Below are 17,298 nucleotides of genomic sequence, written 5' to 3' on the forward strand. Positions count from 1 at the left end.
TATTATAGGAATTATAGGACTATTTCTCTCTATACCATTTGTATTTCATATACCTTTGACTATTGGATGTTCTTATATGCACTTTAGTATTGCCAGTGTAACAGTATAGCTTCCATCCCTCTCCTCGCCGCTACCTGGGCTCAAACCAGGAACACATCGACAACAGCAACCCTCGAAGCAGCGTTACATGCAGAGCAAGGGGAATAACTACTCCCAAGTCTCAGAGCGAGTGACATTTGAAACGCTATTAGCGCGCACCCCGCTAACTAGCTAGCCATTTCACATCGTTTACACCAGCCTAATCTCGGGAGTTGATAGGCTTGAAGTCATAAACAGCGCAATGCTTGAAGCACAGCGAAGAGCTGCTGGCAAAACGCACGAAAGTGCTGTTTGAATGAATGCTTACGAGCCTGCTGGTGCCTACCATCGCTCAGTCAGACTGCTCTATCAAATCATAGACTTAATTATAATATAATAACACACAGAAATACAAGCCTTAGGTCATTAATATGGTAGAATCTGGAAACTATAATTTCGAAAACAAAACGTTTATTCTTTCAGTGAAATACGGAACCGTTCCGTATTTTATCTAACGGGTGGCATCCCTAAGTCTAAATATTCCTGTTTACATTGCACAACATTCAATGTTATGTCATAATTACGTAAAATTCTGGCAAATTAGTTCGCAATGAGCCAGGCGGCCCAAACTGTTGCATATACCCTGACTCTGCGTGCAATGAACGCAAGAGAAGTGACACAATTTCACCTGGTTAATATTGCCTGCTAACCTGGATTTCTTTTAGCTAAATATGCAGGTTTAAAAATATATACTTCTGTGTATTGATTTTAAGAAAGGCATTGATATTTATGGTTAGGTACACGTTGGAGCAACGACAGTCCTTTTTCGCGAATGCGCACCGCATCGATTATATGCAACGCAGGACACGCTAGATAAACTAGTAATATCATCAACCATGTGTAGTTATAACTAGTGATTATGATCGATTGATTGATTGTTTTATATAAGATAAGTTTAATGCAAGCTAGCAACTTACCTTGGCTTCTTACTGCATTCGCATAACAGGCAGGCTCCTCGTGAGGCAGGTGGTTAGAGCGTTGGACTAGTTAACCGTAATGTTGCAAGATTGAATCCCTGAGCTGACAAGGTAAAAATCTGTCGTTCTGCCCCTGAACAAGGCAGTTAACCCACCGTTCCTAGGCCGTCATTGAAAATACTTGCCTAGTTAAATAAAGGTGAAATAAAAAAATACAAAAATAGAGGTTCCAATTTCGATCAGATTAGTTACAGGTTACAGGTTATCCACCAACCCACTGCCAGTCCAGCGGAAAAGTAAAGTAAATTCCCCACTGTCCATTTAGGTTTTTAGCTACCACACAGTTATCAAAGTTGTAGTTTGAATCTAACCTTAGTAACTGCTAATAACCTAAGATCTGTGTGAGTCACCTGCATTTTGACAGCCATGGGTGAGTTATTACTCTGTAATTGAGTGGGTGTGGTTTCGGGCAAATTCCCCTGCATTCCACTAGTTCACTCAACCAATGAGAACATTAACATATTATTGCCATAAAATCTCAAATCAATACGAACAGAAGAGGCAGGACAGATAATTCAAAAGTTTGACTTTAGATCTGATGAGGGTAGGCCGATCATTTCATACCAGCATGAATGACATTAAAAATGCCCAAAAAATATGCAATTATGGGCAAGCAAAACATGTTGAACAACATAGTATCGTGATAGCACGGGGAGGAAACTTCAGTGGCATAGCATCCTGTTCCATTTTTGTTCGTTTTTTTTTTAAAGCGATGCGCATGTGCTACACGAAAAAACCTGTCACAGATATTCACACTTCTCAATACAACACATATGGCATTTAACTTCCCACTGTATAACAGAATACTGCATATAATGGCAAAGGCCTACCTATTTGAAAAGGCCTACCTGTGATTTGGCTGGAGGAATGGCAGAAAGAATATACATGCCATTGTGTCAGTAAGAGGAAATCTCACACACCTACTCATTCAAGGGTTTTTCTGAATTTGTTTATTTTCTACATTTTAAAATAATAGTGAAGACATCAAAACTATGAAATAACACTCTTCGCATTCTCTAACAGCTTCATGAGGTAGTCACCTGGAATGAGTAGGTGTGTCCAAACGTTTGACTGTATACTGTATATAAAGTGTAAAATTGAATCAACTCTATATCTGACATGGTACAGGTGTCTTTAAGCCCAGAACCATGTGTGTAACGTGTATACTTTTGTTTTCGAAGTAGATTTGTTTAAGACTACCAACAACCCCTTTGTGTGACCCTGATTTAGATCACTGCAGTAAAAGGTTAAACACATTAGGCACCAAACAGAATGTAAGGAGCACCAGAAAGAGATAGATTTCTGATTGTTTAGGCTTACATTAGGCCTATATGGTTATACAGGGATTAAACGATATACCATGTGTCAACTTTGCTCGCTCTGCGCGCTTCTCCAATGTGTCAAATTTAACATCGGGAGACTGATCAGGGTCTCCAACTCCACATTTGAAAAGCTGATGGAATAGATGTGCATGAAGAGCAGACGGAGAGAGGCACAGGTGAGTGATGGCTGGAAGGGGATGTAGCTGGCAGATTACAGCTGCCAAACGTGATATGTGCATGAAAGTGAAGTGGACATTATTGAACAGGCACATACAAGAGAAGAGTTGCTGTTGCTTAAAAAAAAACATAACAGGATTTATAAAAAAATAAAAAACATTTTATAACAGCCGCCAGCAGGTTTGTTAGATCAGTCTGGCTGGAAAATGTTGTAGTATCGTATGAAACAATCATTAGTAGCCAACATACACACATATACTTGTTAAGGTTTTCTTCCGTCTTTAATAAAGACAATGACGAAAACCCAAACCAGCCCTATTTGGCACAAACAAACACAGAAACAGGAACAATCACCCACCAAACACTCAAAGAATATGGCTGCCTAAATATGGTTCCCAATCAGAGACAACGATAAACACCTGCCTCTGATTGAGAACCACTCCAGGCAACCATAGACTTTTCTAGACAACTATACTACACCACAATCCCATAACCTACAAAAAAAACCTAGACAAAACACACCACACAAATAACCCATGTCACACCCTGGCCTGACCAAAATAATAAAGAAAACACAAAATACTAAGACCAGGGCGTGACATGGGTTATTTATGTGGTGTGTTTTGTCTAGGTTTTTTTTGTAGGTTATGGGATTGTTGGTTTGGTGTGATCTTTATTAAAGATGTTTAATAATAACCACGCTGCATTTTGGGCCTCTCTTTCGACGGAAGAAAACCTTAACAATACTAAATAATATATGTAAAGACAAGATTAATAAATCAAGAATAGTGTGATGGGTATAGGGTGATAACAATATTAGCCTATCACTTGTGAATGATGCCCAGCATAAGGCAAGAAATAAATAAAAAATTTTGCCAACTTTTTCAAATCATAGTCCCCCACCTCATGTAGCCCATCCCATAGGCCTATATGTTTGATAAGGTTTGTGTCACATCTAAAGTGACCAAATAACTTCTTAAAATTAAGCACATTCATCTGCTTTACAAGGGGTGTAGAGACTGTCATACATAAAGAGTGTGTGAGTTTCAAGTTTGGGGGAGAATTTTCACCATAAAAATGCACCTTTAAAATAAAAGCATTACATGCAAAATTGCATTTGCGGTCTCTTTTGAGAATGGTGTTTTCCACTAATGGAACATTTTCACTTATAGCCTACTACCATGTGCACATTGCTGAGCTTATAATGTGAATAAATAAACGTTCTAATCTGTTGCGTCAGCCACAATGCTTTTTTTTATGCTAGTGGTTGTATTCATTTGGGATCTATTGCATCCCACAATAGTCTCTATTGCATACCACAATAGTCTCTATTGCATCCCACAATAGTCTCTATTGCATCCCACAATAGTCTCTATTGCATCCCACAATAGTCCCAGACTATGTTTGGAATATTTGTTTCACGCACAGAATAGGTAAACTTTTGTACTATGGGGGATAGTAGACTGACATTGACACATTTTGCTGTTCGTTAGGCCTACTCATCTTGTTGGCTGACGAAAAGTACATGTGGACAGTTCAATATGCACCTCGGAATTGTATAAGGACACGCGCAGTTGCGTCCCATATCTATCTTCACTTGTAGCCTGTGAGAACGACCCAATCACGTGATGCAGACCCATGTGAGAGGTGCTTCGTAGCGCGCAGCACTCAGGGAAAAGGGTACAACACAGCACACCGGGCCAAGGGCACAATGGCCACAAAAGGCATGGATCTTTTTAGGGTGCATTACAGCCACACAAAGAGGATGCAGTCGTGAAATTCGAGGCAGTATCAAGTGCTTGTCAAATTGTGAATGAGAGACTGATAAAGTGTGTACAGCCTGCGCAAAAAAACTAAGAGAGCATCACAGAGTTGCATCATGCAGCTTTACAATGTATTACAAATCTAAGCATATAACTCTAAATTAAGCATATAGGAGGACCTATTTCTTTGTTAACCGCTCAACACAGAATAGCATCGTGCACACTCCCTCAAATCATTTGGAGAAAATATCCTTTCCATTTTATTCAGCTTTGTTCAATTGTATTTTTCATACTATAAAATAATATAAAATAATGCCACGGAATTCTAAGCAAATCTTGTCTGCTAAATGAACTAGTGTAGCCCACAGCCATTTGGCATAGCCAGATCAGGACAACTATGCAACTCTGTTCTTCTGAAATAGACTACATTTTCTTCATATCATGCTTCTTTAGACCCATCTAAAATAAATGACGGATTCATTGTGAAGGTGTAGGCTATATTACATGGCTGTATTAGACTTTTTAAAATGTAGATGTTACAAAGGTCTGCATCAGTGGCTTGTAGGTTGTGTGTGGAAGCCAGGAAATGCTAAATGTGTTTATGTTAATTAACGTCAATTACCATAAGACTGACAGTTATTTCTTTGACAATCACTGGGCTGACAAATTTTCGTGACCGCCACAGCCCTACGTGGCAACACTAATCCCTGCTACTCAAAATACTGCATGGCTGGCATTCTGAAATGTCCTCTTGTAGACGCCTGGTTAGTTGTGAGATATGCACCGCTAACACCCTCCCGAAAACAACAATGAGAGCAAAAGTACACAGTGGACACGGCAATCTACTTTCAGATTCATTATAGAGCTTTGGGAAATTTCCATTAGGGCCTACGTGCTGTTTCTGTTTGTCTGTCTCTCACCCATACCTCCTCTTGAGTGTCTTACCACAATGCACAAGTGAGTCACAGAGACACTTTCCTCATTCACTCACTGTGATAACTGGAATGTAGTCTACCCAGTAGTTCTAGGCTACACACTGCTTTGATGTAGTGCATTGTTGAATTTCAATGCAGCTATGTCTGTGACAATAACTGAATACCTTTGTAACTGATGGCTACGGATGAAGACCACCATGAGAAACATAAATGAGTTCAAACTTGTTTAAATTAAATCAAATTGTATTGGTCACATACACATGGGTGGCAGATGTTATTGCGAGTGTAGCGAAATGCTTGTAAATAGTCCTGCATTCCTTTTTCATTCATTTTTATTAACTTTATCTTCATGTAGATACACTTGACCTAATTGTGGTACTGTTTACTAGTGATCATAAGCAATTGTTTTGCAAACGTAGTCTGTCTACATCTCTTCCTCATTCCAACTGTCGTTTGATGCTCAAGCAGCTAATCCGCTAGATGTGTGGGGATGTAGAAGCGCTAGCCTAAATGTTTGATGTGTGGACTTTCTATTATACAATGCATGTTTTCATTGCTTGCTTGTCTCTTTTAAAGCTGCAATACGTAACTTTTGAGGGCGACCCGACCAAATCCACATATAAAATGTGAGTTATAGATCTGTCATTCTCATTGAAAGCAAGTCTATGAAGCGGTATATCTGTTCTATGTGCACAATTTCTATGCTTCCCGTTCTTAAGTTTAGTTTTTGTGTGGTTTACTTTCGGTTTTGTACACCAGCTTCAAACAGCTGAAAATACAATATTTTTGATTATGGAAAATATATTTCACAGTGGTTAAGATGGTACAATGATTCTTTACACTATACTTGCTTGTTTTGTCAGAAACTGAAATTAGGCGAACTATTAGAATTTTAGCAACCAGGAAATGGTGGAGCAATTTCAAAAAGTGCACCTTTAAAAAAGGTTGGATGTGTCTGACTATTCATGAATTATTAAACAGCAGCCGACAAAGTTGTTCTGACTCGAAGGTCTATAATGCACTAATGTTGTGCCAAATGGACAATGCTACCAATCCTATCCAACTTGGCATGATATAATTTGATACGGAATCTTTTCTTAATTTATAGACTAATCAACGCTGATAAAAAGGCTATGGACTTGTTCCATGTATATGTTTCTATTTTAATGATTGTCAATTTCATCTTCATACTATCGCATAGCTGTCTCTCCCCTTCATACATTCCTTGTCAATTCATTATCTTATACCTTACTTTCGGAAAGGTTTTTTAATAAGTTTTAATAAGTTTTAACCTCTAATGACTCTCCATCCCGCATGAGGGAGCGTAATCATCGACTGACACTAATTAGCATAACGCAACGGACATAAATATTCCTAGAAAATATTCCTATTCATGAAAATGACAAGTGAAATATATTGAGACACAGCTTAGCCTTTTGTTAATCACCCTGTCATCTCAGATTTTCAAAATATGCTTTACAGCCAAAGCTAGACAAGCATTTGTGTAAGTTTATCGATAGCCTAGCATAGCATTTTGTCCAGCTAGCAGCAGGTAACTTGGCCACGGAAATCAGAAAAGCAATCAAATTCAATCGTTTACCTTTGATGAGCTTAGGATGTTTTCACTCACGAGACTCCCAGTTAGATAGCCAATGTTCCTTTTTTCCAAAAATATTATTTTTGTAGGTGAAATAGCTCCGTTTGTTCTTCATATTTGGCTGAGAAATCACCCGGAAATTGCAGTCGCGAAAACGCCGAAAAGTATTCCAAATTAGCTCCATAATATCGACAGAAACATGGCAAACGTTGTTTAGAATCAATCCTCAAGGTGTTTTTCAAATATCTATTCGATAATATATCCACCGCGACAATTGGTTTTTCAGAAGGACCGATTGGAATAATGGCTACCTCTGTATTTTACGCGAGAATCACTCTGGGAGCCATCAGGTGACCAGTTACGCAATGTAGCCGCTTATGGGTATTCTTCAACATAAATGCGTAAAACTACGTCACAATGCTGTAGACACCTTGCGGAATACGGAGAAAAAGTAGTCTGGTTGATAGCCCATTCACTGCTCAATAGGGACGCATTGGAACGCAGCGCTTTCAAAACATGAGGCACTTCTGGATTGGATTTTTCTCAGGCTTTCGCCTGCAATATCAGTTCTGTTATACTCTCAGACAATATTTTTACAGTTTTGGAAACTTTAGAGTGTTTTCTATCCTAAGCTGTCAATTATATGCATATTCTAGCATCTTGTCCTGACAAAATATCCCATTTACTACAGGAACGTTATTTTTCCAAAAATGAAAATACTGCCCCCTATTTACAAAAGGTTTTAAGGAAAGGATAAATATTTGCTTGAGTCTGACATACTGGTGGCTTTGATTGACGGGTCCTTTTACGTGGGTGTGCGTGTCAGTTCACTGATTCTCTCTATAGGCCTATATGTCCATTCAGAAAGTTCTCTAAAGTAGCCTGTCAGAACTCTCTCTTTAATAAGAATCAAACGCTCCTGTAATGATTTCATCTTGTAAAAGGCCTATTTTTTAGGAAAGGCTCTTTCTCACCAAGTCCGTTATTTTCGTCAGACACATTCGGAAGAAGAAGAAAAAATACGATAAATGAATATCGTCCTCCAAAAATCAATCAATTATTTATCCGTAACTGGTTCGATTTTTACGTCTTCGCATGCGAAAATAAGATATTGACCAATAGAAATTGTTATCTGGGACACCGCCACTAACAGGCCATGCACTGCTACTGACAGGTTTGTGGATTCATTATGTGAATCAATAAATTCATTTCTCTCTGCCTGTTTTTTATGCTTGCAATGCATCAGTGCAGCAAGGTATCAATTTAGCCAATGTTATCACATCATACCAGAGCTAGGCTACACATCGCTCTCACCATTCAAACTTCCCTGCCAGTGCATTGCCAATGCTGTAGCCTATTTTATAGCCTTTCAGCAAGCAAGAGGATCGATCGATGCTTCTCTTTTAAAATAGGCCTATATTTGTTTTTAACCTTTTGCATGTAGGGGGCAGTATTTTAGTTTTGGGCTAAAAAATGTACCCATTTGAAACTGCCTATTTCTCAGCCCCAGAAACTAGAATATGCATATAATTGTCAGATTAGGATAGAAAACACTCTAAAGTTTCCAAAACTGTAAAAATATTGTCTGTGAGTATAACAGAACTGATATTGCAGGCGAAAGCCTGAGGAAAATCCAATCAGGAAGTGCCTCTTATTTTGAAACCTCTGTGTTCCTATGCATGCCTATCCTCCATTTAAAGGGATATCAACCAGATTCCTTTTTCTCTGGCTTCCCTAAGGTGTCAACAGTCTTTAGACATAGTTTCAGGCTTTTATTTTAAAAAATGAGCGTGAAGGATCACATTGCGTAAGTGGATAGGTGGGGGCTCTCAGAGTGAGTTTTGCGCAACTGAGTAAAGTGGCCATTGTTTCTCCTGCTGTTATTGAAAAAGCTACACACTCGGTTGGTATATTATCAAATATATATTTTAATAACAACTTGAGGATTGATTATAAAAAACGTTTGACATGTTTCTGTGGACATTATGGATATTATTTGGAATATACGTCTGCGTTGTCGTGACCGCTCTTTCCTGTGGATTTCTGAACATAACGCGACAAACAAACGTCGGTATTTTGGGTATAAAAATAATCTTTATGGAACAAAAGGAACATTTGTTGTGTAACTGGGAGTCCTGTGAGTGAAAACATCCAAAAATCATCAAAGGTAAACTATTTTTTGGATTGCTTTTCTGATTTTCTTGACCTAGCTACTTAATGCTTAGTGTACATAATGTTATGTTATGCTATCGACAAAGTTTCACAAATGCTTGGATTGCTTTCGCTGTAAAGCATAATTTCAAAATCTGATTAACAAAAGGCTAAGCTGTATTTTGCAATATTGCACTTGTGATTTCATGAATGTCAATATTTTTTAGTAATATTATTTGACTGTTACGCTATGCTATTCAGCAGTTGCTGATGACAATTATCCCGGTACCGGGATGGGTAGCATCAAGAAGTTAAAAATAGCTCGAAATATGTTTCAAACTATATTGCTGTTCATTGTCTATAAATAGGCCACTCGTTCAAGAGCTAGAAAGAGGAGGAAGAGATAGGTCAGTGGAGTGGCGTGAATTGTGCAAGAAGGAAACAGTGAAGACAGAGAGATATTTAAGATAGAAGTTAATTAATATATGAATGCATCATTCATATAGTCTATATATTATGCTACATATTATAGACCTGCTAAAGTGAATCTAGGTGACTACATGCTATAGGCAACCGTAAAATAAAAAAATATCTGCCGGCGTTTACCCTTATCAGTAAGTGGTTGCACAGATTTAGATAAAGCACTCAAATGAAAATGTAGTGTCAAAATTACCACCCATTGCTTTACTAAAATCAACGGCTGACTATTAGGCTATGGACAGGTTGATCAATAGGCTATGGACAGGTTAGTCAATAGGCTATGGACAGGTTGATCAATAGGCTATGGACAGGTTGATCAATAGGCTATGGACAGGTTGATCATTAGGCTTGGAACAGGTTAATCAATAGGCTATGGACAGATTGATCATTAGGCTATGGACAGGTTGTCGTGCATGTGTTTCAATTTTCTAATGGTTGTCAATTTCATCTTCATGCCTATCACAGCTGTCTCTATATATCCCCCTTAAAACTTCCCCTGTCGATTTATGATAGGCTACATTGATTTTGCATCATCCTATTATGTAGACAATTTATTTATATCTGACAGAAAGGAGTTGATGCTAAGGCAAGGTTTTTAATACATTTTTGGGAAAGGACAAATGTGATTTGCTTATGTTTGAGTGAGAAGCGCTGCAGGTGGCTTTGATGGTGTTTTAGGTGGGTGCGTATAATTTCACTAATTCTCTATGTCCATTCAAAACGTTTCCTAAAATGCCAGTTTTACATTTCTTCTTATTCAGTGGGGTGCAAGTGAATTAAATGTAGCCAAGCTCCTTTCATGATTCATCCAATAGGATGCATAGCCTCTAACCTAATATTTTTTACTGAGAATGACCACAGCCAGCGTTGGTGCCGTTATGCGAATTGTCCGGAAAAGTGAAGAGAAAAACTTAGCGGACTTTCCAGTAGTCCATGTCCTTAGTCTGCTTGTCTTCAGCAAACTGTTTGCGGGCTTTCTTGTGCATCATCTTTAGAAGAGGCTTCATTCTGGGACAACAGCCATGCAGACCAATTTGATGCAGTGTACGGCGTATGTTCTGAGCACTGACAGGCTGAACCCCCACCCCTTCAACCTCTGCAGCAATGCTGGCAGCACTCATAGGTCTATTTCCCAAAGACAACCTCTGGATATGACGCTGAGCACGTGCACTCAACTTCTTTGGTCGACCATGGCGAGGCCTGTTTTGAGTGGAACCTGTCCAGTTAAACCGTTGTATGTTCTTGGCTAGAGGTCGACCGATTAATCGGAATGGCCAATTAATTAGGGCCGATTTCAAGTTTTCATAACAATCGGAAATCTGTATTTTTGGGGGCTGATTTGCCCCCCCAAAAAATCATACCTTTTTTAACTAGGCAAGTCAGTTAAGAACACATTCTTATTTTCAATGACGTCCTAGGAACGGTGGGTTAACTGCCTCGTTCAGGGGCAGAACGACAGATTTTCACCTTGTCAGCTCGGGTGATCCAATCTTGCAAACTTACAATTAACTAGTCCAACGCAGTAACAACCTGCCTCTCTCTCGTTGCACTCCACAAGGAGACTGCCTGTTATGCGAATGCAGTAAGCCAGAATAAGTTGCTAGCTAGCATTAAACTTATCTTATAAAAAACAATAAATCATAATCACTAGTTAACTACACATGGTTGATGATATTACTAGATATTATCTAGCTTGTCCTGCGTTGCATATAATCTGACTGAGCATACAAGCATACAAGTATCTAAGTAGCTGACTGAGCGGTGGTAGGCAGAAGCAGGCGCGTAAACATTCATTCAAACAGCACTTTCGTGCGTTTTGCCAGCTTCGTTGTGCGTCAAGCATTGCGCTGTTTATGACTTCAAGCCTATCAACTCCCGAGATGAGGCTAGTGTAACCGAAGTGAAATAGCTAGCCAGTTAGCACGTGCTAATAGCGTTTCAAACGTTACTCGCTCTGAGCCTTCTAGTAGTTCTTTCCCTTGCTCTGCATGGGTAACACTGCTTTGATGGTGGCTGTTGTCGTTGTGTTTCTGGTTCGAACCCAGGGAGGAGCGAGGAGAGGGACGGAAGCTATACTGTTACACTGGCAATACTAAAGTGCCTATAAGAACATCCAATAGTCAAAGGTTAATGAAATACAAATGGTATAAACTTCCTGACTGATGTCTTGAGATGTTGCTTCAATATATCCACATAATTTTCCATTCTTATGATGTCGTCGATTTTGTGAAGTGCACCAGTCCCTCCTGCAGCAAAGCACCCCCACAACATGATGCTGCCACCCCCGTGCTTCACGGTTGGGATGGTGTTCTTTGGCTTGCAAGCCCCCCCTTTTTCTTCCAAACATAACGATGGTCATTATGGCCAAACAATTCTATTTTTGTTTCATCAGACCAGAGGCCATTTCTCCAAACCGTAGTCTGGCTTTTTTATGGCGATTTTGGAGCAGTGCCTTCTTCCTTGCTGAGCGGCCTTTCAGGTTATGCTGATATATGACTCATTTTGCTGTGAATATAGATATGTTTGTACCTGTTTCCTCCAGCATCTTCACAAGGTCCTTTGCTGTTGTTCTGGGATTGATTTGCACTTTTCTCAGCAAAGTAAGTTAATCTCTAGGAGACAGAGCGCGTTTTTTCTGAGGTCTTGGCTGATTTCTTTTGAGTTTCCCATGATGTCAAGCAAAGAGGCACTGCGTTTGAAGGTTAGCCTTGAAAAACATTCACAGGTACACCTCCAATTGACTCAAATGATGTCAATTAGCCTATCAGAAGCTTCTAAAGCCATGACATCATTTTCTGGAATTTTCCAAGCTGTTTAAAGGCACAGTCAACTTAGTGTATGTAAACTTCTGACCCACTGGAATTGTGATACAGTGAATTATAAGTGAAATAATCTGTCTGTAAACAATTGTTGGAAAAATTACATGTGTCATGCACAAAGTAGATGTCCTAACCGACTAGTTTGTTAATAAGAAATTTGTGGAGTGGTTGAAAAACGAGTTTTAATGTCTCCAACCTAAGTGTATGTAAACTTCTGACTTAAACTGTATGTATTACAAGCTTACTAGACCTACCACACATGCCTTTGATTTAGGCCTATACAGTGTAAAAAACAGTAAGAACACTTTCCTAATATTGAGTTGCACCTCTCCTTTTGCCCTCAGAATATCCTCAATTTGTTGGGGCATGGACTCTACAAGGTTTTGAAAGCTGGCCCATATTGACTCCAATGCTTCCCACAGTTGTCAAGTTGGCTTGATGTCCTTTGGGTGGTGGACCATTCTTGATACAGAAACTGTTGAGTGTGAAAAACCCAGCAGTGTTGTAGTTCTTGACACAAACCAGTGCGCCTTGCCCCTACTACCATAACCCGTTCAAAGGCTCTTAAATATTTTGTCTTGCCCATTAACCCTCAATGGCACACATCCATGTCTCAATTGTCATCCATGTCACATCCTTGTCTCAAGGCTTCCTCATGCCGATTCTGTGGCAAAACGTTTAGTCTGTTGCAAAACATTTTGTTACAAACTGTTTACTCCAAACGGAAAACGCAAGCAAGAGTTTTCTATTAGACAAATTCAGGTAGGTCCTGTTTCGTTCCATTTGCGTCAGTTTGGTTCTTGAACGGTTTCCATAATGAATACACCCCAGGGGTGTAGGCTAATCATTAGTCCAAACAGTTAAAACAAAAATGTTGATTGGACCAAAACATTAGGAACACCTGACAATTGAGACTTGGATTGTGTATGTGTGCCATTCAGAGGGTGAATGGGCAAGACAAAATATTTAAGTGCCTTTGAGCCAGGTATGCTAGTAGGTTCCAGGCGTACTGGTTTGAGTGAGTCAAGAACTGTAACACTGCTATGGTTTCTGCACTCAACAGCGTGTATCAAGAATGGTCCACCACCCAAAGGACATTGAGCCAACTTGACACAACTGTGTGAAGCATTGGAGTCAACATGTGCCAGCATCCCTGTGGAAATCTTTCCATACCCCAGCGAATGGAGGCTGTTCTGAGGGCAAAAGGGGGTGCAACTCAATATTAGGAAGGTGTTCCTAATGTTTTGTACACTCAGTGTAAGTGATGAATGTAAAAATATCCCCAAACCATAGTAGTAGTTATACTAGGCTACTACAAATGTTTTATGTAGAGTATTTTTGACATTTGGAAAATAATCCTCGTAAACAAGGTGATGTTTAGGGTGGATTTTTAAATGAAAGAAACCTAGATGACTTCAAAAGCCATAGTAGTAGTTTACGTACCTGTACCTGACAAAGTACCCTATTTTTAAAATATGAAAAGAGAAAAAAAACTCATACTATACATAAAACTGACATGAATGCATAATATTATTTTAAATTGGTTTCGGTCCAACCTGTTGAAATACTGAGACAAGTAATATTACACCATTACAACCATCACATTTGCAATGGCAACATTGACCTCTGGGGGTAGCACCACTTCACAGCAGCAGCATGGAAGAAATAGGCATTTTGAAAAAAATCACACTGCCACTAATAACAATAACAGTCACTCAGGAACTAATAAACCAAATAATTGTTTAGCCATTTGAAAATTCTCACAAGACTTTTAAAGGCATAGCCTATTTCCCAGCTTTTACACAAGCATCAGAGTGAGTATGGTTATAGACAACAACTGACAATAACCAAAGGTTACTGTTACTAACAAACACATTAAATAGGGGAAATCCACAAATGTTCATGGGGATTACAGGTGTTAAATTAAAGCTACAGTCCAAAATTAGGTGAAATTAGTTAAATATAACTTACAAATGTCTCATGCTTAGTATAACTGTATCATATTGTCATAATGGAAGATCTCAGGCTCTAATAGTCCATTGTTTATGTTTTCCTATCATTTGAGTGTGAACAAACAGGCCCCGAAATATGTCTAATAACACCAGCTTGATCTATGAATTATAGGATGATGAGCTACGCTATTTCCCCAGGCTGACCAAACCCAATCCCTCAGTTTACCAAACAGTGTCAGGATGTTGAAACGGCAGAATGTGCCTTTAATATTGGTTGACCTCTTTAAGCTAAGTTAACTTGTTGAGAAATGTCCAACGTTGCTTTATGAAACCACAGAGACTTCTTCTATATTGATGAAGCCCTGACATCAGTGAATGGATATGTTGATGATTCTCACAGCATCTAATGTCTGGTAAAATACGCTGTGAGAATCGTCAACATATCCATTCCATGATGTCATAACAACAACTAGGGAAGTAGCCTACCGTTAACGTTATCTGACACTGCCACGTGTTGAGTAGCAATGTTGAAATTGGTTTTAAATATCTGTAACCACGGCACAACTGTAGCATGAGTTTATTCAACAAGAAGTAACGGTGATATTACAACTAGTAAGTACAGCCAGTTGTAGATAACCTGTTATAACTGGAGTGAATAAGCTAACAGTTTGTGGGCTAGCGGTTGAAATTGCTATTTATCTCGTCCTTCTTACCAAAATGTGTATCATTATCGGAGTAAACAACTAGCTAACTAGCAAGCTAATTTTAATTAACTTCAGTAAAGTCAAGGCAAAAAAAATCATATTTCAGCATCCACACATGGCTAGCCTAAGTTACGTGCCCATGTCTTTACTGTGGGTTAACATTAAAGTTGATTGATGCTCCTATTCAAACTACTGAACGTACCAAGAAAGCTAGCTATAATAATGTATGATCATCTTATTGCAATGTTTTGTGTCATTGATTGCTTACCATAGCGTGGTGTCGTATAGATCTGGTGGCAGGTTGTGTCAATTCGGAATTTTCAGTTGCATCACCTTGTCTGAAGTCTTCCTCTTCGCGGAGTTTCTGTCCCTCCTCCTTTTTTTCTCAATCATTTTCTACGCCCACAAGGGGTCTTGAATTATGAGCTGCTGCGCGTGCATTGATCCAGCCACCTACATATAATAGTAATAGGATAATTAAAATGATTCATTTAATATGGCCGCCATATTATATGGCCGCCACAACCTGTTTAATCAAAGTCCCATCCAATACCCCATTTCTAGTAAGCTACCTTGTTCTTCACCGACCTGTTAGAATGGACATGTCTTGTCCTGTGGTGTAAATGAACACAACAAAGTAGCCTAGGCTAAGCTTGTCCGGCTGAACTGAAACTGTGGAATAAATCAATGATTTTACCACCCCCCCCCCCCCCCCCCCCCTCCCCCTCAAACAAATGATGATGATGATAAGCGATAGCCTACTATCATGCATGATGATCACACTTTAGGTCATGTAGGTTTTCTGACATATTTCAGAAGCCTGCGTGCGTGCGTGCACATGCTGAGAACGAAATAGGTCCTTTGTGTGATAAATCGGTCTGCAAGAAACAGGAAAGCTTAAGCAATAGCCTACTATGCATTGTAATTTAGCCATCCTATATAATGGAATGAGCAATGACAATCTCAGGATAATATCAAATCTAATAGCTGTCTACAAGTATGTATGTATCATTCACAGGATGTCTTTGCCAATGTCAGTGGAGAAAGACAGCTGTGGTGTTCAAATGATGATGATGGCATCCACATGTCATTGAAGAGAGACAGCTATTTCATTCAGAAGAAGAGGTTAAGAAAATGAGTAGGCTAAAGGATGAAATCTAATTCAGCGATAGATAATGCTTTACCTCGTTGTTAAAACAGGCGGGAGGCTGAGTCGTGGGGGATTTCAGAGAAGGCAGTGCGCTGCGTAGTGGCAAGTTTCGACAATACAGTCTGGGGAGAGAGAGAGGCTTCCCATTGTATTACATGGGCCCTGTTCCCTGTTGTAATACTTATAAAATGCAGCTTTGCTTCGTTCCAGGGCTTGCTCTAGCCGTTTTGACGGCCGTAAAAGGGTATTTCCACCTCGCTGCAAAACATTTTTAGGTGAGAACCATTTAATTTCCTGCAATTCAACACATTTTGCCATGGGGAATAAAGAAAATGTTGCCGTTTTAATGCAAGATTTCTGCAATTCTACCTACTAATTCGCAAAGGGGCAGGGATTAACAAAAGCAATCTCTGTTTTACAGCAAATTTCCTGCAATTACCCATTTTGACATTGGGTGGAGAGCAGTGGGGAACCGCCTGGGTGCTCTACACCCTCAGAGAGGGCCTAAGAATAAATACACATTTTTTAAATCTTTATTAAACTAGGCAAGTCAGTTAGGAACAAATTCTTATTTTCAATGATGTCCTAGGAACAGTGGGTTAACTGCCCTGTTCAGGGGCGGAATGACAGATTTTTGCCTTGTCAGTTTGGGGATTTGATCTTGCAACCTTTCGGTTACTAGTGCAACACTAACCGCTAGGCTACCTGCCACCCCATAAAACTGTATATATTATAATTTGTAATTTTGTCTTAATTGTAAGGATCTTCCTATTGAATTTATTCCGTTTGTGTTGGAAAAAGAAGGGTTAATATCTGAGAGAAAAAAATATCCCAAAGTTTTCTTTGGCCATCTCTTGGTAGAAATAATCAAGCTGAGCTCAATGCTCATTGGCTAGGCCCTCAGGCTTTGAATAGAAAACAACAGCCAATGACATTGACTTAAAATAAAGCAGTATTTTGGAATGACAGTAGAATCAACCAATCACAAATTGTCTTGTAATAGGTGGGACAATTGTATGATGCCTCAAGGCCCTCTACAGGGCCTAAGAATACGTCACTTATTCAGAGCCAATAGCGAGCCTTATCTTGTTTTCTCACGCTTGAGCCTAGTATGTAACGATGGTGATGGAAAC

At 39.3% G+C, this 17,298-nt stretch overlaps 1 protein-coding gene across 2 annotated transcripts in view; it reads right to left on the reverse strand.

Moving 5' to 3' along the window:
* The window catches only part of LOC139376080 (sodium- and chloride-dependent glycine transporter 1-like), an 87,508-nt gene extending 72,124 nt beyond the window's left edge, over positions 1-15,384 (reverse strand). For both annotated transcript variants that reach the window (XM_071118240.1, XM_071118238.1), the window contains exon 1: positions 15,284-15,384. The gene's annotated coding sequence lies outside the window, so the exon portion shown is untranslated. The remainder of the gene's footprint in view (positions 1-15,283) is intronic.
* Between the last annotated feature and the right edge of the window lie 1,914 nt (positions 15,385-17,298).

The sequence above is a fragment of the Oncorhynchus clarkii genome, chromosome 20 (genome assembly GCF_045791955.1).
Source record: "Oncorhynchus clarkii lewisi isolate Uvic-CL-2024 chromosome 20, UVic_Ocla_1.0, whole genome shotgun sequence".
NCBI classification, from domain to species: Eukaryota; Metazoa; Chordata; class Actinopteri; order Salmoniformes; family Salmonidae; genus Oncorhynchus; species Oncorhynchus clarkii.